The sequence below is a fragment of the Misgurnus anguillicaudatus genome, chromosome 9, assembly GCF_027580225.2.
Source record: "Misgurnus anguillicaudatus chromosome 9, ASM2758022v2, whole genome shotgun sequence".
Lineage (NCBI taxonomy): Eukaryota > Metazoa > Chordata > Actinopteri > Cypriniformes > Cobitidae > Misgurnus > Misgurnus anguillicaudatus.
This window is the reverse complement of record NC_073345.2, coordinates 6093589-6116713: the sequence shown is the minus strand read 5'-3', so window position 1 is coordinate 6116713 and position 23125 is coordinate 6093589. Positions and strand designations below refer to the sequence as shown.

General features: G+C 39.6%; 3 long non-coding RNA genes and 1 pseudogene across 4 annotated transcripts in view; 3 read left to right on the top strand and 1 right to left on the bottom strand.

The window, feature by feature from the left end:
* Positions 1 to 1915, top strand: part of LOC141366044 (uncharacterized) — a 30841-nt gene extending 28926 nt beyond the window's left edge. Inside the window, exons 2-3 of the long non-coding RNA XR_012370992.1 lie at positions 1602 to 1625; positions 1785 to 1915. This is a non-coding gene — a long non-coding RNA (uncharacterized lncRNA). The remainder of the gene's footprint in view (positions 1 to 1601; positions 1626 to 1784) is intronic.
* Positions 1916 to 1947: 32 nt separating this feature from the next.
* LOC141366043 (uncharacterized) lies at positions 1948 to 3748 on the bottom strand. 2 transcript variants are annotated; one of them, XR_012370990.1, is made up of 3 exons: positions 3714 to 3748; positions 2766 to 2854; positions 1948 to 2085 (listed from the first exon to the last, which is right to left on the bottom strand). It is a non-coding gene; the product is annotated as an uncharacterized lncRNA (long non-coding RNA). The 2 variants fall into 2 exon arrangements; XR_012370991.1 differs by lacking the exon at positions 3714 to 3748 and adding an exon at positions 2991 to 3064.
* A 488-nt stretch (positions 3749 to 4236) lies between these two features.
* Positions 4237 to 15763, top strand: LOC141366041 (uncharacterized). The gene is made up of 4 exons (XR_012370989.1): positions 4237 to 4378; positions 4487 to 4540; positions 4767 to 5148; positions 15560 to 15763. It is a non-coding gene; the product is annotated as an uncharacterized lncRNA (long non-coding RNA).
* LOC141366208 (uncharacterized) lies at positions 12249 to 13519 on the top strand (annotated as a pseudogene).
* Positions 15764 to 23125: the final 7362 nt, after the last annotated feature.

The window sequence follows — 23125 nt, the reverse complement described above, 5'->3', positions numbered from 1 at the left end:
GAGTTTTGGGAGGCGTTACCTAGAAATTTTCTGTGAGGGAGGGGGGCTGTTCTTACGCATGCGCTCTTTTAAAAAACTCAGTAACTGTCGTTGGATTCTCAGGCGGGGAAAACATCCTCTTTTCCACCTTTAACCACGATATATAGTGATAACTGAGAAACTGAATTATGAAACGGCACTCCGGATTAAAATAAATAAACAGGAAAGTGAGGCTAGGTAAGCCTCAGAGCGGGGATTATGATGAAGTTTGTTTTAATCCGAATATAAAGGAATTAAGTATAATTTTACTTTACCATTATGTTTTTCTATATGAATATAACCATAGTTTACTAGTGTGTGTTTACCATTATGTTTTCTATATGAATATAACCATAGTTCACCATTGTGTGTATGAAATTTACCAGCATGCATTGCAGTATGTTCTTATACATGGCAATGCCATATGTTTTCCATATGATACAAACCATATGTTACTGAATATTAGACCATATATGGAGTACATGGGGTGGGGAGGCCAGCTTATATATACCACTTGGGGTACAGTAAAACTTTAGTGGATCTTGCAAGATCTCCTCACGGCTTTATTTTGCTGACAATAAAGTCCATCTTTGAAATCAAAACCTAAGATTGTTGCATCTGAAAAAGGGAAACCACAACATAATTAACAAACTCTGATTTAAAACATCTATATATATATATATATATATATATATATATATATATATATATATATATGCAACGTAAATTTTCCTTAAATCATCAAAACATCCAAATTCAACGAAAAAAACAACAACAGTGTATTTAAGATGAGACGCATTAAAGGAATAGTCTACTCATTTTCAATATTAAAATATGTTATTACCTTAACTAAGAACTGTTGAATCATCCCTCTATCATCTGTGTGTGTGCACGTAAGCACTGGAGCGCGCTGCGACGCTACGATAGCATTTAGCTTAGCCCCATTCATTCAATGGTACCATTTAGAGATAAAGTTAGAAGTGACCAAACACATCAACGTTTTTCCTATTTAAGACGAGTAGTTATACGAGCAAGTTTGGTGGTACAAAATAAAACACAGCGCTTTTCTAAGCGGATTTAAAAGAGTAACTATATTTTATGGCGTAATAGCACTTTTGGGAGTACTTCGACTCGCCTGAAAAGTCTGCTCCCCTTCTCACTCTCATAATGGGAGAGGGAGGGTGTTACTGCGCCGAGTCGAAGTACTCCCAAAAGTGCTATTACGCCATACAATATAGTTACTCTTTTAAATCCGCTTAGAAAAGCGCTATGTTTTATTTTGTACCACCAAACTTGCTCGTATAACTACTCATCTTAAATAGGAAAAACGTTGATGTGTTTGGTCACTTCTAACTTTATCTCTAAATGGTACCATTGAATGAATGGGGCTAAGCTAAATGCTATCGTAGCGTCGCAGCGCGCTCCAGTGCTTACGTGCACACACACAGATGACAGAGGGATGATTCAACAGTTCTTAGTTAAGGTAATAACATATTTTAATATTGAAAATGAGTAGACTATTCCTTTAAGCATTTATATATTTTTCTCTTTTTTTGTTTGACTTTGTTTAAAGTTTTCTACAGTAGCCTGTTAACAGTAGACCAAAGGTATGATCAATTATAAATGCAATAGGGTTGAAAGGTCAGTATACAAACAACAAAAAGGTAATTTCTTAATAGAATGTCTATACATTTTTTGCTTTTGTTACATATTTCATACATCAAAATCCTTAAACGTTAATAATTATGTATTCCAACTTGTTGCAGCTTGACAAAAATGTAGCTTGAAGGAGAAGGGACAGCTGAGTAACCAAGTCCTGGTACGCAGACGACGATACTATTACACTGACAAGAGTGTAATGATGATGGAGACACAAGCCAGAGAAAGGGTGGACCAAACATCAGCCCAGAATTCTGCATGAGTCAGGTAAGCATAATGAGTTACAGCAGTGGTTCTCAACTCTGTTCATGGAGTCCCACTGCTCTGTGCATTCTGTATGTCTCTTTGATCTGACAGACTGAGGCTGCGTCCAAATATCACTTTGTGCATCCCATCGTGCATCATGTTCTGGATGTAAAGCATGATACTTTTAATTGTATGTTAACATTTCTATGGTGTTCACTGCATTATTGTTAAGTATTTTGTGAAACATCTGCAACTGCAACATTGTGTCATTTATTTAGGGACTACTAAATAAATAATACACTTTGATAAAGCTACATACTCAAAACAAAGAGCTTTTTTACAGGAGCAAAGAATTCTGCATCTAAAAGTTTGATATTAGCAAATGTTCATTTCAGAGTGTTTTTATTTACAGAAAAACTTATAAATGTTAAATATAAATTTAAAGTAGTAAATAAAACACAAATACGTTTTGGTGCAAATTGCTGGCACTACCTGGATTGAAATTTGCTAAGTGTGTCCCATCGGATGAATAATTCTACATGCACGCTTGGGATCTTCACGCCCACTAGAATACTTAAGCCAAATACAAAAAAACCCGTCATGTAAGTAGTCTAGTGCAAACACAACAAGTGTGAACATTTGGACACAGCCTCAGTTCAGTTCATGAAGATGTCTAATATTGAGCTGATGATTTGATTAAGGTGTGTTAAATAAGGAAGACATACGAAATGTGAATAGCAGAGGACCTCGAGGAACAATGTTTAGGAACAGTTACACTGTATAAAACATTAACTAAACAGACAAATTATTTGTCATAGCTTCAATAAACAAAAGAATGTCACCTGCATTTTAGTTTCCAGCATTTTTCCACAATGAAGCCAAACTGGAAGAAAATAAGCTTCTGCTTTGCATCTGACATCAATTCAGAAACCTGCAAAAATAATCACAAGAGAATGAAGAATGTTTTAAATATACATAGAAATAAGCTCTAAGGAGCGGCATGGTTTACAGTAAAATTATGGGGTACTCACACTATGCATACTGTATCATACCAAAGTATGTTTTACCTCCAAAGTTTGGTGTGACTAGTGTGAGCGCTACGTACCCTACTACACTTGGTCTCTGCGACAGTACAGTTTAGTTCATGGTAGGGGGGCAATATTTTGAAACTATTTGCGACCCTTACAAAGACACTAATTTCCCACAGCCAGCAACAGCACAATGTTTGTCTGACATCACAATCTTACTGTTATTACAACTTTATAATTGTCAACAACTACTACTTTAGACTGAACACCAGTGGGCGGAGCCAACGATATAATGATGTGCTGTGTCTTTCTGTGGGGGAGGTCAAATGAAAATTAATCTAGCTAGTGACATCACTACTCCAGCCATTTTACATTCGTAAAAGAAGAATGCTGTCTGCGATTCACTTATGTTTCCATGATTGCAAAAACTTTTATCGAAGTACATATACAATTGTTTAAGGGTCATAATTAAAACATGCCTAAATTGGCAGTGACCCTGTCGATACAAAACTCAAGTGCAAATCATGACACTCATATTAACCGTAGTTTTGCAAAATATTGTAACACCGATATCAGATATGAATAGTGTCTTATGTAAATATAAAAAGAGCAGAACAAAAAATAAATATAGTCAAAAAAATATGATCTGTGCATTAAGATTTGCAATGTAAATGCAGTCTTATTGTTACGAAAAAACTTGGTTATTGCTGGAATCATGAATGGTCTGAATAGGATTTGAGTTTGTTTACTTGTGAAACTTACCTGCTCCACCATTTACAGCTCCAGTGGGTGCAGATCAGGTTTAAATACTTTACTTATTTCCATAAGCACAAATCTTAATGCTACAGCATATGATATTCTAGAAAAAACTTTGATGCTAAATTTATAGCAAAAGTTTTGGCAGGGCCCTTTTCAATACCAACTTAATGACCCTACAAACAAAGTAAGGTTCAAAAAGAAAATGAGTGATTCAGTCTGGTGTGGAAGAACTTTGACTGGTCTGAATAAAGCCCAGACCTTAACTTAACTTTAATGTTTTTAGCCCAAAACTTATCACCTAAACCTATCAATGACTTGTACAAGAAGCTGTAGTCATTTCGGAACAGAAAAAGGCACTTACAAAACTGTTGCAACAAAAATCAAAACAAAACTCTTTGTAGTGGTATTATATGGGATAGCATTTATATTTGTTTTGATTGGAAATACTGGAATAAATAAACATGTTTATTAGAATGAGGCCTCCCAATACTTTTGTCTAGTGTATTTGCCACAGACAGGGTAACGCAAGCCTTAGAGTGTGCTTCTTTGTAAATGTGACAAATGAAAATGACCTGATCCATCATTTCCAGCTCCAGTGGGCATCCTTTATCCATCCAGACCCTAATACAGATGGTTGGAGTTTTGATTCACCTAAAGTACCATGCAAGGTAAAAGAGCATTTGTTGACATAATTAGGAAGAAAACAAACGCATTGTTCATGGCATTTAAATACAACATAACACTGTGTAATACTACCTTTTCTGTTCAATCCATAGAGCACTCTTTTTCACTCTTGAGACTATGGTGTGACCTGCAAGGTCGAATGGAGAGTAAGTTACCTAAATTTTTTTTATTTAAAATCATCATCAGCTAAACATCAACATGTCTGAGGCAGATGCAGGTCTGATAATCCGTCCAACATTCAAAACCTCACAGTAAATCTACAGTCTTGAGTACTGTTTTAAATCAATGTACACATATGCTCATTATGAATTTTAATAAAAAATACTAAATGTATATAAAAAGCCTCAATTCAATTAATTTTTGATATTGCAGCTGTAAACGAGACAATCTTGGAGTCACCTGCATTCACTGGTCCAGTTGTTAGCCCAATTACAGATGGAGAGTATAGAAGAGGATGATGTCTTTTCTCCAACATCTTTCTAGACTGATAAAAGATCTAGACAAGCTCGAACAAAAGTTAACAGAGGGGCTTATATAGAGAATGGTAAGAACCTATCCGTCAAACTTTTCACCAATTATTGTAAACATAAACAATATTATAGGGCTTAATTTGTTTTAAACATTACTTCAATGTACTGTATCTGTTTAAGGTGAGCAGCTACACATAACAGAAGAACATGGAGAATCTGCTCAAAGGTGTTAACCAGCAATGCAGCTATACAACTAAATTGATGCAGGCAGAAACACAAGCGAGGTATGCATGTTCAATGTGTGTATGTTATGTCCAAATGTTGTTATGTTCAAATGTTTTACAATATACTTAAAGAGCCACACAGATCCAAAATCGAAACTAACCTTTATTGCAGTGTGTCATGTAGCTGTCCATCAATGTAAACAACGTGTAAAGTAGTTGAACCAAAATGTGCACGATTAATAAAGTTATTGGCTTCTAAAGCAGGGAGTCGACTCTGAATCACTGAAACGAGTCGTTATAGGGAGTGAGTCTTCTTCCTGATATTATCCACGTCACACGAACTTATCCACGTCACACGAGATACTAATCTCCGCCTACAGCCTTGCCCGGGAGAAACGAAAACTATGACTCGCCCACAGCTAGCTAGTGTGTGTGAGTGTAAACATCAGCTCACGCTGTGTTTTCAGCTTGTGTTGTTTTCACTACCAAAGGAGACTTTTTCAAGGAGGGATATTCTAAACGTGTCTGGCTGTGAAGAATCAGTGGTTAAAATAAATTTTTTACGGAGGGATTTAGACGTTTGGCAATGAAAGATGGTTCAGTACCCACTTTATTTGGAACAACATGCGTCTCCTAACCACAACCTGTAAGTATGATTATAGCTACATACTTGCTTAAATGAGTGTAAAATGTCTATAGTGGTTTTATTGCTTGGATTAATGTTGAATGATATCGTTGTTTAAACTCTAACTTATATACTGTCAGAGCCACGATAGCAAGCAGTTTTGCTATGACCCGGTTAGTTTAGATAAATGCTTAAATGAGTGTAAAATTGTTAGTTTCAATCGTCGTTTGTATTGTTTGGATTAATGATGAATGATGTTGTGTGTTTAAAATGTTAATTTACTGTCAGAGAGTAACGTTAGCAAACAGCTAACGCATGCTTATTTACGGTTTTGCTATGACCCGGTTAGTTTAGATAAATGCTTAAATGAGTGTAAAATTGTTAGTTTCAATCGTCGTTTGTATTGTTTGGATTAATGATGAATGATGTTGTGCGTTTAAACTGTTGGTTTACTGTCAGAGAGTTACGTTAGCAAACGGCTAATGCATGCTTATTTACGGTTTTGCTATGACCTGGTTAGTTTAGATAAATGCTTAAATTAGTGTAAAATTGTTAGTTTCAATCGTCGTTTGTATTGTTTGGGTTAATGATGAATGATGTTGTGTGTTTAAACTGTTCTTTTACTGTCAGAGAGTCACGTTAGCAAACGGCTAATGCATGCTTATTTACGGTTTTGCTATGACCCGGTTAGTTTAGATAAATGCTTAAATGAGTGTAAAATGTTAGTTTCAATCATCGTTTTTATTGCTTGGATTAATGATGAATGATGTGTATTGATGTTGACAATGTCTTCTCAGTAAATCATGTTAGCACGAGGTCAATACATGTTGCACTGTTGTTGGTCTGTGCCACCGATCTGTGGTCTGTGAGACTGATCTGTGATCTGTGCATTGTGTGCAAAGACACTCTGTCAGTTGACCAATCAGAGCAGAGTAGGCTACTGAAAGGTGGGGTTTAGGCAGGCTGAGTCGTTGAATGGCTTCACACGAATCGTTTGGGGATCTCTGAGAAATGGGGTAATTTAAAATTTATATTTTAAGAAAATTACAGTGTTTTTTGACCTTGCATGCATTTAAACCTGTCGTACGGAACTTATAAACAGTGATAGGACGCTTAAAATTGTCATCTTACTGGCTCTTTAAACTAAACTGGTGGACCTGTCATTATTGCATTAGTCAAGTACAACTGAGTAGGTTAAGTTTACATATCAACGTCAATAAATATATATAAATAAATATCAGTCTTGACAGCAAACATAATGTTTTATAAAATTGTAGCGTAGCCACATATGGAGAGGGCTATTTATACGCTGTGAATGTTAGCGTATTGTTATATGTCTTTATTATCTCCAGCTGTACTGTTTTTTGTCCCTTCTGTTTGTGTTTGTCCCTTCTCTCGCCGTCGCGAGAGTTTGCATGGCGATCTCACGTCACGGGTGAGATTGCCGGTTGACTTCCGGATTGGCCATATATGGCGCCGGTTCCGGCGTGCAGGACAGCGTGGTATTGGATGATAGGCGATCGCCGTTATACTCTGGAATATAGCTGTCATTGTAAGGATTATCCTTCCCTGAGGAATATATCGTTTTTATGGGATAATTCACCTGGGAAGACACCTTTACACACTCACCTTTTTTATGGATTATGCTGCCGATTGCGATCTTCACCGGTTGGACTGATCCGTTCTTGTAAATATTTTGAACTTGAGACTTTCACGCACGCACGCACATACACTATTACGGTATTATTTGGAAATCGTTGTTTATCTTGTATATATTTAGTTATTGTATATATCTGATTATTTTTATAATACACTTGGGCAAGTTAAATGGTATTGGTGTCTGTGTCTTTAGATTCTGCTTTCATAGTTTATTGTCTTAAAGGTGAGCATTCTTCCCCTTTATTATAAGTTTGTACACTCCGTGATTTAAAAGTATTCCAGGAGTGTTATATATTGGTGGCCCGTACGGGGAACGCTCTGTCTATTGTATTTTTGATTTATATTAACAGTTTAATATGGATGCAGAGATTGCAGACACCGTTATGCCCACTGATTTTGTTAATATGGATAGTGCAAATGTAAATACTGATAATGATGTTCAGCAATCAACCAGTAATGTTACCGATGCAGATTTTACTGCAGGCCCATTTGTAACCAGACGCAATCCAACTGGTGAAATTACTTCAATGTTAAGTTCACTGTACATTTCTGATGATGATGATAATGATGATGGTGGGGTGTTAAATATCAATGTGGTACAAACAATGCAAACAGATATTGAACAAGTTAAGGTGGATTTATTGGCCCTTAGCACACAGGTACAGTCGTTAAATCATGACTTTAAACAGTCTATTGACAGTACAATAAAAAGGGAAACTAGTTTAAGGGAGGCGGTGGACGCTAGCTTAGAGGGTTTGGCAGATTACTTCCAGAAGTCCCTGGAGAGGCTGGAAAAAGCAGTTACGGACTGTTTCCTTAGGAGAGATGCTAAGTGGGAAAGTCAAATGAAAAAACTTCGACTCACAAGTACTCCCACCCTCACCAGATTGCAAGCATTCACTCCAGCCACCTCTCATGTCACATCCATCCCTCAGATGAAAACCCCTGTTTACACCAGAGCCAACATATTTCCCCCTACACCCATTAACAATGCAGTTGGTTTCACTACAGGCACTTCTTCAGCGGCAGCAGGCCCATCATCCTTCTGTGCTCGACCTCCCATCCGCTTAGAGTTTCCCACCTTTGGGGACGCCAGTGATACAGCGGACGTGCTCAATTTCATTGAACAGTGTGAGAACTTTTTGGAGATCAGGCCCCTCACCGGAGTCGAACTCGTAGGCACTCTAAGTTCTGTGCTGCATGGACCTGCTCAGAGCTGGTGGAAGGCAGAAAAAGCAAAGGTAACGGACTGGGAGTCTTTCAAAGAGGCATTTATGACTGCTTTCCTTCCAGACGACTACCTTACAGAAGTGGAAGACAAGCTACGGTCTCTGGTACAGCAGCCACACCAACGCCTGAGAGACTTCGCCTATGACTACCGTGCGCTCTGCCTGAAGTGGAAGCCTGACATCTCGGAGGAGGGGTTGGTGAGCCGCATCCTCAATAATGTCAACCCCAGGGTAGCGGGCTGCCTAAGAGGGACGGTGAACACAGTGGAACAACTGGTGAAGGTAGGGTCAATGGTGGAGAAGGACTGCCTAGGAACAAGGGAATACTGGCAGAAAGTTGGAGGACAGAAAGAGAAAGGCAACCGAAAACAAGAACGTGGTAATGCCAAAAACCTGGCTGGTGTCTCCATAGCACTTCCCCAGGCTGTCACATCCTTGCTTCTGATACCTGTACGAATAAATGGGAAAGAGGTGAAAGCAGTGTTGGATACAGGAAGCACTTATACTCTGTTGCAAGAAAAGGTATGGAAACAGCTAGGTGGTGAGACCCTTGTAAGCAGATCTTACTCCCCACAGCGCTTCATCATGGCATATGGCAAGATACACCAGGCTATGGATCAGAGGAGAATCAGTTATAGGTGGCATGGTAAAGAGTGCACGCTGGATACCTATATTATGAAGGATTCACACCTCGCCTTTCCGCTCATAGCTGGACTGGATTTCCTTGCCACCACAGGAGCCATATTAGAAGTGGGACTGAACCGATACGGCCTGAGGACAGAGAGCGGGTATAACTACCATCCCTTTCTCTCTTCTGATATCCCTCTAGGATCACCCACTGCTCTTCATACTAGACCAACTGTTTCCTTAACACTATATTACGCTTTACCTCCCACATCATTAAACCCGTTGCCTCCAACCATCTCGTCAGGATGCGATACGGACAATATGGAGGAACTGCAGAGGCTTGTCACTACCTGGCCCAACACCACATCTAGTATCCTGGGAAAAACATCTATCATCCAACATAAAATCTCCTTAACAGACGAAATACCACTGAAGTCAAGGGCATACAGAGTCTCACCCTTCAAGAAGGAGATTATTGAAGCGCAGGTGGACCAGATGCTCAAAGACCACATCATCGAGCCATCTTTCTCTCCCTGGTCATCTCCAGTCGTACTCGTCCCCAAGCCAGATGGCTCCTACAGGTTCTGTGTGGACTACAGGAGACTTAACAGCAAGACCATACCTGATGCATATCCAATGCCACTCATCCACGACATCCTCGAATCCATGGAAGGCGCCTCATGGTTTAGCACATTGGATTTGCAGTCAGGATACTGGCAGGTGGAAATGGAGGAAGCAAGCAAGGAGAAGACGGCCTTTATTACAACCAAAGGACTATACCATTTCTTGTCCTTACCATTTGGTCTTCGGAACGCCGCGGCTACTTTCCAAAGGCTGATGGAGAGAGTCTTGGCCGAGCTGAGAGGGAAATTCTGTTTCGTCTATATCGACGACATAATCATATACTCATCATCTCTGGAGCAACATGTACAACACTTAAATGCTATATTTCACCGTCTTACCGAGGCTAATCTCTCCCTCAACATGAAGAAGTGCCATTTCTTCAAGCGACAGCTGAAATTCTTGGGGCATATCGTCACTGAGAAAGGAGTAGAGGTGGACCCGGAGAAGACCAAAGCTATCGCTGACTTTCCTCCACCCAATGACCTCAAAGCTCTGCAGCGGTTCCTGGGATTGGCAGGCTGGTATTACAAGTTCATCGCATACTTCGCTGACATCACCGCTCCTTTGAACCACCTAAAAAAGAAGGGGGTGAAGTGGGAGTGGACCCCAGAATGTCAGGCAAGCATGGACGAAGTCAAAGAGGCATTACAACACCCACCTGTATTGGTGCAGCCTGACCTTAACCTGCCGTTTCAGGTGCACACCGATGCCAGTGATGTAGGCTTGGGAGCTATACTCAGCCAGCAAACATCTGAGGGAGAAAAAGTGGTAGCTTTTGCATCACGGACCTTAAGAGGAGCCGAATTAAACTACTCAACCTCTGAAAAGGAGTGTCTAGCGGTGGTCTGGGCGGTGGAAAAATGGAGGCATTACCTGGAAGGGAGGCACTTCGACATCTACACAGATCATGCAGCATTGGCCTGGGCATTCAACTGCCCCAAAACTTCCTCACGACTGACACGGTGGACCCTGCGGCTCCAACAGTTCGACTTCCATGTTCATCATAGGAAGGGCTGTCTCAATCTGGGTCCAGATGCATTATCTAGAGCACATGAGAAGGAAAAGATGGAAGCTGCTTGTTTAATCATAAACACTTCCAAATGTTCTTCAGTCTTGCCACACAGCCTCGATGAAATAGCCCTAGCTCAGAGCACAGACAGCACTATCGCTCACCTGCAGTCAGTTCATAAAGACCGAAAAGTCCAAGACCAACAGATTTCCTTCGAGGATCACCAGGGGGTGTTGTATCGCCGGATACCTTTAAAGAACAACGGAGAAAAGTTTCAGTTGGTATTACCACAATCCCTTACATCAGATTTTCTCCATTATTACCATGACAACCCTCTGGGTGGACATCTGGGGAGGCTAAAAACTCTGCTGAGGTTGTTGGAGGTGGTGTGGTGGCCGACTGTCCGAAAGGATGTATGGCAGTATGTCAAAGAGTGTGAGGTAGGTCAGAAGTACAAGCCAGACAACACCAAACCCAGTGGTTTTCTACAACATACCCAGGTCACGGAGCCAGGACACACACTGGGCATGGATTTCATGGGTCCCTTTCCACTAAGCAAAAGACAAAATGCTTACCTTCTGGTTGTGGTGGATTATTATTCAAAATGGGTTGAATTGTACCCTCTCCGAGACAGCAAAACACAAAGAGTTGTGAAAATTCTCAGGGAAGACATATTCACCCGATGGGGGGTTCCAAAATACCTCATTTCCGACAGGGGTGCCCAATTCACCTCCAGCGTGTTGTCAGAGCTCTGCAAAACCTGGGGAACTACACAAAAACTCACAACCAGCTATCACCCACAAACAAATTTAACCGAAAGAATTAACAGGACATTGAAAACTATGATTGCATCATACGTTGGACAACATCATCAAGCCTGGGATCAATGGTTACCTGAGTTTCGATACGCCATCAACACTGCCCACCAAGAGACCACAGGAAAAACACCAGCAGAGCTCATGCTGGGCCGGCAGATATATGGTCCGCTGGAGCGTCCAATCCACCGCCCACCTGCTCCTGACCAGTGTTGGGTAAGTTACTCAAAAAAAGTAATTAATTACTAGTTACTAATTACATCTTCAATCATGTAATTAGATTACTTTACAAATTACTCTCTCCAAAAAGTATTTAATTACTTATTACTAATTACTTTCTAAATCCTATTTAGTGCATGATACAAGGATAGGCTTGAAATGACTCGTAGAAATAATATAAACTCAGCAAAAAAAGAAACGTCCCTTTTTCAAGACTGTGTATTTCAACGATAATGTTGTAAAAATCCAAATAACTTTACAGATCTTCATTGTAAAGGGTTTAAACTTTGTTTTCCATGCATGTGCAATTAACAGTAATCATTTAATTAACATGCACCTGTGGAATGGTTGTAAAGACCTTAACAGCTTACAGAGAGTAGGCATTTAATGTCACAGTTCTAAAAACGCAGGACACTAAAGAGACTTGTTTACCGACTGTGAAAAACACCCAAAGAAAGATGCCCAGGGTCCCTGCTCATCTGCGTGAATGTGCATTAGGCATGCTGGAGGGAGGCATGATACTGCTGATGTGGCTAAGGCAATAAATTGCCATGTCCGCACTGTGAGACGCCTAAGACAGCGCTACAGGGAGACAGGAAGGACAGCTGATCATCCTCGCAGTGGAAGACCATGTGTAACAACACCTGCACAGGATTGGTACATCCGAATATCACACCTGCGTGACAGGTACAGGATGGCCCAACAATTGCCAGAGTCACACCAGGAACACACAATCCCTCCATCAGTGCTCAGACTGTCAGCAATAGGCTGAGAGATGCTGGACTGAGGGCTTGTAGGCCTGTTGTAAGGCAGATCCTTACCAGACATCACCAGCAACAACGCCGCCTATGGGCACAAACCCACCTCCGCTGGACCAGACAGGAGTGGCAAAAAGTGCTCTTCACTGATCAGTCACGGTTTTGTCTCACCAGGGATGATGGACGGATTCGTGTTTATCATCAAAGGAATGAGCGTTACACCGAGGCCTGTACCCTGGAGCGGGATCGATTTGGAGGTGGGGGGTCCGTCAAGGTCTGGGGCGGTATATCACATCACCATCGGACTGAGCTTGTTGTCATTGCAGGCAATTTCAATGACTTGCGGTACAGGAAGACATCCTCTCCCTCATGTGGTACCCTTTATGCGTGCTCATCCGGACATGATCCTCCAGCAGGACAATGCCACCAGCCATACTGCTCGTTCTGTGCATGACAGCAATGTCAGTGTTCTGCCATGGCCAGCGAAGAGCCCGGATCTCAATCCCATTGAGCAGGTCTGGGACCTGTTGGATCGCAGGGCCATTCCCCCCAGAAATGTCCAGGAACTTGCAAGGGTCTTGGTGGAAGAGTGGGGTAACATCTCACAGCAGGAACTGACAAATCTGGTCCAGTCCATAAGGAGGAGATGCACTGCAGTACTTCAAGCCACACCAGATACTGACTGGTACTTTTGATTTTGAGCCTCCCTTCATTCAGGGACACATTATTCAATTTCTGTTGGTCACATGTCTGTGAAACATTTTTAGTTTATGTCTTATGGTGTTGACTCTTTTAGTGTTCATACAAATATTTATACACATTAAGTTTACTGAAAGTAAAACAGTTGAAAGTCAGGGGGCGTTTCTTTTTTTGCTGAGTTTATAAAAGTACATCAATTATTCTGGTCCCATTTTAGGGTCCAATTCTCTCTATTAACTAACTATTAACTACTTTTGCCTCAATATACTCCAACTGCTTATTAATACTAAAGAAGTTGTTAATTTTAAGTATTGGTAGAAATGGGGAGGGTTAAGGAAGTAGAATAAGATTTTGCAGAATTAGGCATTAATATGTGCTTTTAAGTATTAATAACTGCCAGCATCTCATTAATATTAATGCTAATAATCAACCAGTTAATAGTGAGAATTGTAAACTTAAACTATGTTAAATCCACTATTGTATTATAGTATACATAATTGTTTTAGAGTCCATACACAGTATTTAGTTACATCAGAAGTAACTGTAATTAGATTACAAGAAAAATAAGAGTAATCCCTTACTTTACTTTTTTACAAGGGAAAAAGTAATTAAATTACAGTAACTAATTACTTAGTAACTAGTTACACCCAACACTGCTCCTGACCAAGCCTCGTATAACCTGATCGAAAGGCAAAACCTCATGGCAGAGGAAGTAAAAAAACGAGTGGCCATTCATACATCCAGACAAGCCAGATACTATAATACCCGACGGAAAGATGCGCAGTTTCAGCCGGGCGATCTGGTCTGGATAAGAACTCACCCTCTTTCCTCTGCTGCTAACAAATTCTCTGCTAAGCTAGCGCCCAAGTGGGAGGGTCCAGCTAAAGTAATTAAAAAAACGGGGCCAATAAATTACACTGTTGGTTGGGGCAATCCACTTAAAACTGAAAATTATAATGTGGTAAACCTGAAACGCTGGTACGGTCGTTCTCCTCAGACGCCGTTGGCTGGGGGAGGGGTCTATGTAGCGTAGCCACATATGGAGAGGGCTATTTATACGCTGTGAATGTTAACGTATTGTTATATGTCTTTATTATCTCCAGCTGTACTGGCTTTTGTCCCGTCTGTTTGTGCTTGTCCCGTCTCTCGCTGTCGCGAGAGTTTGCATGGCGATCTCACGGCACGGGTGAGATTGCCGGTGGACGTCCGGATTGGCCATAGCTGGCGCCGGTTCCGGCGTGCACGCCCGCGTGGTATTGGATGATAGGTGATCGCCGTTATATTCTAGAATATAGCTGTCATTGTAAGGATTATCCTTCCCTGAGGAATATATCGTTTTTATGGGATTATTCACCTGGGAAGACACCTTTACACACTCACCTTTTTTATGGATTATGCTGCCGATTGCGATCTTCACCGGTTGGACTGATCCGTTCTTGTAAATATTTTGAACTTGAGACTTTCACGCACGCACGCACATACACTATTACGGTATTATTTGGAAATCGTTGTTTATCTTGTATATATTTAGTTATTGTATATATCTGATTATTTTTGTATAATACACTTGGGCAAGTTAAATGGTATTGGTGTCTGTGTCTTTATATTCTGCTTTCATAGTTTATTGTCTTAAAGGTGAGCATTCTTCCCCTTTATTATAAGTTTGTACACTCCGTGATTTAAAAGTATTCCAGGAGTGTTACAAAATAATTACAGCTTTTTAAGAAATTTACACGAGGCTCAAACTATAAGTGAAATTAACTATCAACAACCTAAAATAACCACAGACACGTGCATAAAATATCTAACGTGAACTTACTGTACATACGTGTAGTTACTGTACATACATTGCTTATTATCAACGAAATTTCTAGTTAACTGATCCCACACTCAGCATTATTAAAATGTATTATTACTACATACCTTAAACAAATGTTCCCTAAATCGGCAGACAAAGGACAGGTTTCTTTCTTGCCCTTCTTCTTTTGCAGTGCGACGTCGATAAAGTGCATGGCGTGGTGAAGCACGAATTTAACGCAAAGACGCTCATATTAATAATATACACGATATATAACGATAAATACACTTTAGGATGATTTTATCTTTGTTTGACATCCTAATCAGAGTTATATTGAGGAAACAAATAAAACATATGACATAGTTTGTAAAATTAATTTTTCCTCTTTTTTTGTTATGGTTTCTTTTAGAATGCAGCTGCAGATGAAGTCCGTCTACCACTGAAGGAGACACAGAAAATCCATCCAAGATGTTCTTTGCCCGAGGAAGCATTTGATTATTTTAAAGATGTTGTGTTTCTTTGTATGTTAGAGAAAAACGTTGCTTTTTTGCATAAGATCGTGTAAATATGCATGTTTTCCTTTGTCTAATTTTAATAAATTTTACGCAATCAACTGCCTTTTTTATTGAAAATACTGTTTTAATTGTTGTAAATGATATTTTGTAATAATATTTGTGTATAACTGTGTAGAAGATGTAGTTTAGAGCAATTTATTTTTAATGATCTTTTAATCGTCTTTTAAAGCTCTCAGAAACATCTTAGAAAGAGCTCGAATAAAGCTCTTATAAAGATCTTTTAAAGATCTAAGAAACATCTTGGAAATATCTTAGATACATCTGCTAACCATCATTCTAAATATCAAGCGTCTTGAAAAGATCTTAAAAGCGTCTTCAAAACGGCTGGGCTCGTACGTCTCAGATACGTAATTCATATGGGCAAACGACCTTTATAATACGTTTTCCAGACGGAATGGAAGTCTGAGTGATTACCTCGCAGATACGTATCTGAGACGTACGTGTGCTATCTAGGTACTTGATCCAAAACTGACATGATGTTGTTGATCTTCTGTCCTGCTGCTCCCTCCTTTCTTTCTGAAAACACTGATAAGCTGAGTTGAGAAATGATCGAGCTGACCCATGAATTTGGACACCAAAGGGATTGTTGTAATCCTACTGAATTCTGCAGAAACCTAATACAGTTTTAAAAGAACAAATCAAAATAGTTAGTGATATGCGTGACATTCCTTACAAGTATTATAATACAACAACACTTAGGGTATGTCTTTACCAACACTTACAGATCACATACAAAATTACCACAAATGAACAAACCAATTAAATGTGAATAATCATTCATAATTCAAAATTACAACCACCATCTAAGTATTTACAGCAAGACATTACAAAGACTTACTTCTCGTTCATTAAACAGTGCTGGCCATCTATTCTTAAATTCACCAATGCCAGGCAAATCTTCAACCACCTCATGTCTTCTAAGCGAAAAAGTTCTGTCCATCAGCCCCCTGATAACCTGCTCATTGTTTCTTTTAGTCACCTCAGATTGTAGTGCAATTCTTTGATATTCAAGTGTTTCTTTTGTTTCTCCCAGTGGGTAATCCGGACAATAGTTTACCTCAGCTTTTTTAGGTTTCTTCACTTGGTTAGGACTTCCCACTGATCCTTTTCGCTTGTGTGAGTTGATGTTTAGCTCAGAACATCCTATGTTCCTCAATTTTGTTCGAAAACATCTTGTATTTTGTATTTTAAACTTATTTTCCAGCCATAGTAGCCACTTGCAGAGCCTTTTTCTTTGAGGCAAGGGAACTTCTGTACCAAAGCAGCAGCTACATCATCAAGATCTGCAGTTGAGGGGTATGCCTTGTACTTTATTATTTCTGAAGCTAAAGCATCCAAAATGTCAGACTTTAGCTTGGTATTGGGGCTGAGAAGAGTACCATCCGTTTGATAAGCCAGCTGAGCTTTTTGCAGTTGCATCTCAGCATCAAAACTAAACTGTGGTATTGGAAAACTTTGAGGCCATACCTTATTTCTAACACAACACAGAGATTCTGGAGTTGATTGTGCAGATGAATGTGAGGATGAGGAAGGTGCAGATGAATGTGAAGATGAAATGATGTCTGTGTCACAGGATGAGCCCGAAGATGTCTCAATTACTTCTGGCACAGATGGAGCAGAAGAGCTACTTGTAGATGAAGGCAACTGAATCACCTTAAGTGTGGCTCTGTCCTGTATGTCTGAACTTGAACTGAGGTTAACAAAATCATTAAAATCGGGATCTTTGAATTGTATTCGAAAAATTTTATGTACTCCAAGTTGTGTTTGGATTTCTCTTTTAAGGTCATTCAACGAGTCTGGTATACCAGTTGGGAGAATTAACCTTTCACAGTCGTTATCTCCCAAGATTACTAGAAGCTTGGCTGTGCTATCCATTACATCAAACCTTTCTGAAAGAGAGAGGGACATGCATCTATTAGTACAATGCCAGCAGATTTATTCTTACTATTGACTATAAAATTGACATTTACTAGAAAATGAAACTAGCATTACATTTTAGAACAACATCTGTTTATCCTAAGGAGTGAATTGGATATTTAAAACTTCACATAAGTATCTTAGGTTGTTTTCACATATGTTGGTGCGCACCGTGGTGCGGCCTCGGAGCGCACCAAAATACATTGTATCATTTTTCAGTTAGTACGGTCCGTGTTCACATATATATATATATTTTTTACTTTATTCGAAATGCCGCACCGTACACCATGTGACAACGGTCAGCGCTGTCATTGGTCTCTGACAGCTCTTACCGTCTCATGACCACCCCCACGTTTCCATGACAACCAGCCTGACAGGGAGAGCGCAGCTATCAAAATGTGTAGATAAACGATGCACGTCTTTGCAAAGTTTCTTTGCTTTAACGCGAAATTGCGTAGCTGTTCTATTAAAGCCTTTCTCACAGAGCCGTTTGCCAAAAAGCCCGTAATGTCACTATTTGTGTGTGGAGGACAGCTATGCATTTATAAAATCATCAGCTCAAACGTAAAGGAGACAGCGAATCTCTATGCAACGGACCAGGAATGGCTTGTTTGTTGTTAACCAACAATATAACACCCGGCTCACGTCACAACGGAAGCCCAGTGGCTCAAACATGTGGAGAACTTCCTGTATTTGGTTCGGCCCGAGGTCCGGCAGTGTTCACACCACAGGTGGGTCGCACCAGAGTTCGGCGACAGCCGCTCCGAGACCACCTGTTTAGAGCGGTCTTGGAGCGGCCGTTTAGTGCGCACCCGAGTGCGGCTGTTGTGTTCACACTGACCCAAACGCACCATACTCGGAGCGACACGTCATTTGGGCCGACCTAAACAGTGTATATGTGAAAACACCCTTAGTTAACACTGTGTGCCATGGCCCTCTACACGAAGAACTTGTCATGCATATCATGATTGACAGTAGCCCTACAAGACTTTAATTGTTGGATACTGCACCTAATCAATAAGTATGTGTCTTTTTAGGGTAATCATTCGGACACCTCCAACCATATAAACAGCAAGAGGGTATGGATCTTTCAACTCATGGTGGGGAATGAAGCAAATTTCATGAGTTGGTGCCAATTCAAATGCCGTGAAGTGCTCGTGATACCATGAAGACATTATTTTGGCAATGAAAGCTAGACTGTCTTTGATTATACAAATTTGCGTAATTTCAGCAAATTCTGAAAACCCACAAAGAGAGCCATGGGCAATTATCATGCCAATGCGATATGTAATACCATCATAAGAGACATTCCGAGCAACACTGACACTGGAGATACCAGGATACCTAGCACTAAGGCAATGTACAACATCCTCTTTCAGGACCTCAACAGCGACATTGGAGACATGTGTGACCTGAAAGGTGGTCTTTTCACGGATGGGTATGTGAATGTTACATCCAGCCATCAATTGGTGTTTACTTGCCAAAGTCAATGTTATGTTCTTGAAGCAATTTGTGTGCCTAACTACTTGTTTAAAGTAGCTATGCTTTGATTCAAAACGCAATGTCCATAGAAAAACCAAAGGACCAAAGCAGCGAATCATTTCTGGATAATGCTCCAAATAGCGATGTTTTGGAAGCAGTCGTTTACTTGGGAACAACTCCTGATGTTTCTGACGGTGTACAGAGATCTTGCATTCCAGACATGCAATAGTCTCATCTGTATTAACCAAAGACAGAACTAGGGATGGGCATTTTCCAGTAATTTACTATTCGAATATTTAAGCTCATAAAGAACGAATATTCGAATATTCGTTTATTTAAATTATGTTAATTAAGACATGCGTCTTTTGTATTTTTCATTTTGTCATAATTTCACAGAAGGCTTATAATTAGGAAATATCCACAACAAGCTAAACTTATATTCTGTATGTATATGTATGTATGTACGTTTAAGTTGAAAACATTGTAAATTGTATATATATATATATATATATATATATATATATATATATATATATATATATATATATATATATATTAAATTATTCTTAAAAAATATCCTACAAAAAAAAAGGCGTTAAAACCCCATGCGGAGCGAAGTCTGAGTCAGTCAAACCCTTAGTTTCAAGTCAGTCGTTAGTATGAATACATTACTGTTGGATCCTACATACATTATATTATACCAAATATTATACAATAACCCCAAATCTAAGCGAAGTTTGAGGACTTGCGAAGTTGAAAGTTTCGGACTTGACAAAGTAGGCTATCATCATTTAAACCCTTAAACAGACTCCAAATAAGAGCCCGGAGCAAACGAAAAAACGCATCTACATAACCGACTGCTCAGTCAACATATAAATATCTTCTCAGTTTAGTTTGACATGTATTTCTGAATAAAGAAACAATCTTTACCCTACCTGCTTCGGTGAAAGCCCGTTCTTCTGACTAGATACAATGCCGGTGCTGCGGAGAAAACTCTTCCTCGTGTTGCACGTGATGATGGTTATCGGATAAAAACAACAGACGGATTGAACAAGATTGAATATCTGTATTTAACATTATTTTACAAATAACGTAAGCTGGCTCGATAGATTATTGTTGACTGTGCAAAGTTACTAACGTTAGCTTCATTTAACAAGATTTCACAAAGACGGAGCTTTAAACAGCCATGTGCAGTTATCCGGTTCATTTTTGAAAGAGCACCGCATATTATAAATGTTCTCCGTTTCATTTCGTTCTCCGTGTCTGTCTCGTTATTAACAAAATAAAGTAGACTTTATAACAGAAAGCTTACAAATCTCTCATGATGTGTTGATGCGGGCGGTGGAGAAGCACGTTTAATAACACGTGAGCCCTCACTGAACCAGTTGCCAAATATGGCGCGGCGCGGCCAAACCCGGAGATAAAAGAAAAAAAACTTAAATTCGTCTGCAATCTGCATTGCCAAACAATCAGAAATATATACGAATTAATGTTCATGTATATCTTACATTTAAGTCTGTAAAAGAGTATAGATGAAGTGAAAAAGCATTAAATAAGTCGTAACGTGGCACATTAAAAAAACAACAACATTCGAATAGCATTTTTTAAATTCGAATTATTATTGCCGATCGAATATTCGAATATCCGTACCCATCCCTAGACAGAACCAGTTCCACAATATCCTTCAAGTCAAAATCATGAGCCACACAGGTTCATCTGCAGGCACTAAATGTCCAATAATCAATGGCAGTAATCTTAACAGGCACCAATTTTCATGTTGCCAACAACTGATCTTCTGCTTGCAAAAGTCTGTGGCACCAGTTGAGGTCGGTTTGTCTTATCACCCCACTTTTACGGAAAATGATGAATAAGCTCATTGAGCCTATCAAGAGACAAGATCTTTTTTGAAATAAGTACAGCAAAGCACTCAGCCAGCTCAACTGGTACTATGCCTTCAAAAAGATCATGAGCCATATCAGGAGGGTAGCCAGTTGTAACATTGAAGTACTTAAGGCTGTCACTGAAAACCCATGCTTTTTTCACACCGATGACATTCACATTGTTTTCCAAAGCATGTTTCACATATCCTTGGTGCTCTTCTGCAGTCCAAAGTGTAAACAAACCTGCTCTTACTTCATTGGTCTGAAAATCTTCACGTGAAGCTGTACAAAATCGACAACAGTAGTCACCTGAAAAGTTCTCAATGAAGCCAGCCATAGAACGAGTGGCAAGATTATCAGCCACAACACACTCGACTGTTCCTTTAAGGAATGTTCCTAGTTTGTGGACATACAAACCTTGCTGTTCCAAAGTTTGGAGATCATGCAATAGAGGTCGCAAGATTTTCTCAAATCCATACGTCTTCACATCTTCTGTTTTGCATAAAACACCAAGATTAATTGAAGACAACGCTGACTGAAACACTGTTGGTACATTGCCCAAAATCCAGTACATTGCACATAATTTGTGTTTCTTCTCGATGTCCCAAGAGGGTTGCAGATTTCAAAAACGCATAGATATCCTCAACTCCTCTGAGAAGAAATCATTTGTTTTGAAATAGAGACCATCTTGAATTGACCTGTACTGAAGGACATCTCTTCTTAATTGTTGAGAACTATGACTTTCGACCACTTTGTCAAGTAGGTCATTCTGAGCTAATAAATTCTGCAAAGACTCAAGTATTGGAACATATTGATAACTTCTGTTTCCCTTGGCTTCAAGAACATACTCTACAGGGTCTACAACTTTAAAATGTTCCCTGTAATATTGTTTACGCTTAAATGCAGAGGATAGTGGACCACCACGCTTTATTGCGGTAAATAAAGGGTTTGTTGTACTAAGAGCTGTAAGAAGTTCTTTGACCAGAGATTCGTTATCATCAATTCTGTGCTTCTGTAATGTGTCTACAATTATTTTGCCAGTCAATGGAAAGGAAGCGTCACTTAGTAAATAATACAGATCCTCCAACAACTCATCAACAGCTGTGCCTGGAACATGGTAGTAATTCTCCAGCTTTAAAAGCAAGGAAGCTAATTTAATCTCTACCAACTCAGTCAAGTTCTCTGGAACCTCATCTTTATAGATACAACTGGAATTGTCATCTACCACAGACGCATCACTTTCTTCTGTAAAAAGACTGTCTTCAGATACCCCACTTACCCCTTGTGTTTTCACAATACCTTCCTTTAAATCTGCCAATGAACACTGAGAGTGTTTTCGGTTTTTATGTGATTTAAATGTGCCATACACGTTCGTTTTGAAAGAGCAGTCCTTAAACATACAACTTACTGTCTCATGACTGCGCAAGTGATTATTAATATGAAGAAAGTACTCATTTAATGAAGGAATGTCAGTGGCAGTACAAACATGACAATTTATCATTGTGGTTTCACTAGAATTTTGCCTTTGAGGTTGCTTCTCACTGCCATGTGATCTGCTTAAGTGGGACCGCAGTGCATTCCATGTTTTCAAAGTGCATGGACAGTCAGTATATGCACATGGATATGCTTGTCTGCGGCCATAGTGTCCATGTACTAACCTGAAGTGTTTTAAAAGTGTTGATCTGGATGTGTGAAATGAGCCACAATCTCTGCACAGCTAACACAGTCTCACCCCATGGCGGCAATATTTGACGACACTTGACCATGCGTCAATATGTTGACGCGGAGGTTATACCTTTTGCGTCATTTTTTGAACTGGGGACTTCAATACTATTACGTCGGTTGCATTCTCTTTTCCTATTTTCTTATTTTCGCGTCGGTTGCATTCTCTTTTCCTATCTTCTTACCATTTTCGCGTCGGTTTAGGGTTAGATTTACATAATGACATCCCTACCCAAACCTAACTCTAACCCCAATGCCAGGTGACAACTGTATAATTTCGCGTACACTGTTTAATTTTGCGTAATCTAACCCTAAACAGACGCGAAAATGGTAAGAAAATAGGAAAAGAGAATGCAACGGACGTAATGGTATTGAAGTCCCCAGTTCGTCAAAAAATGA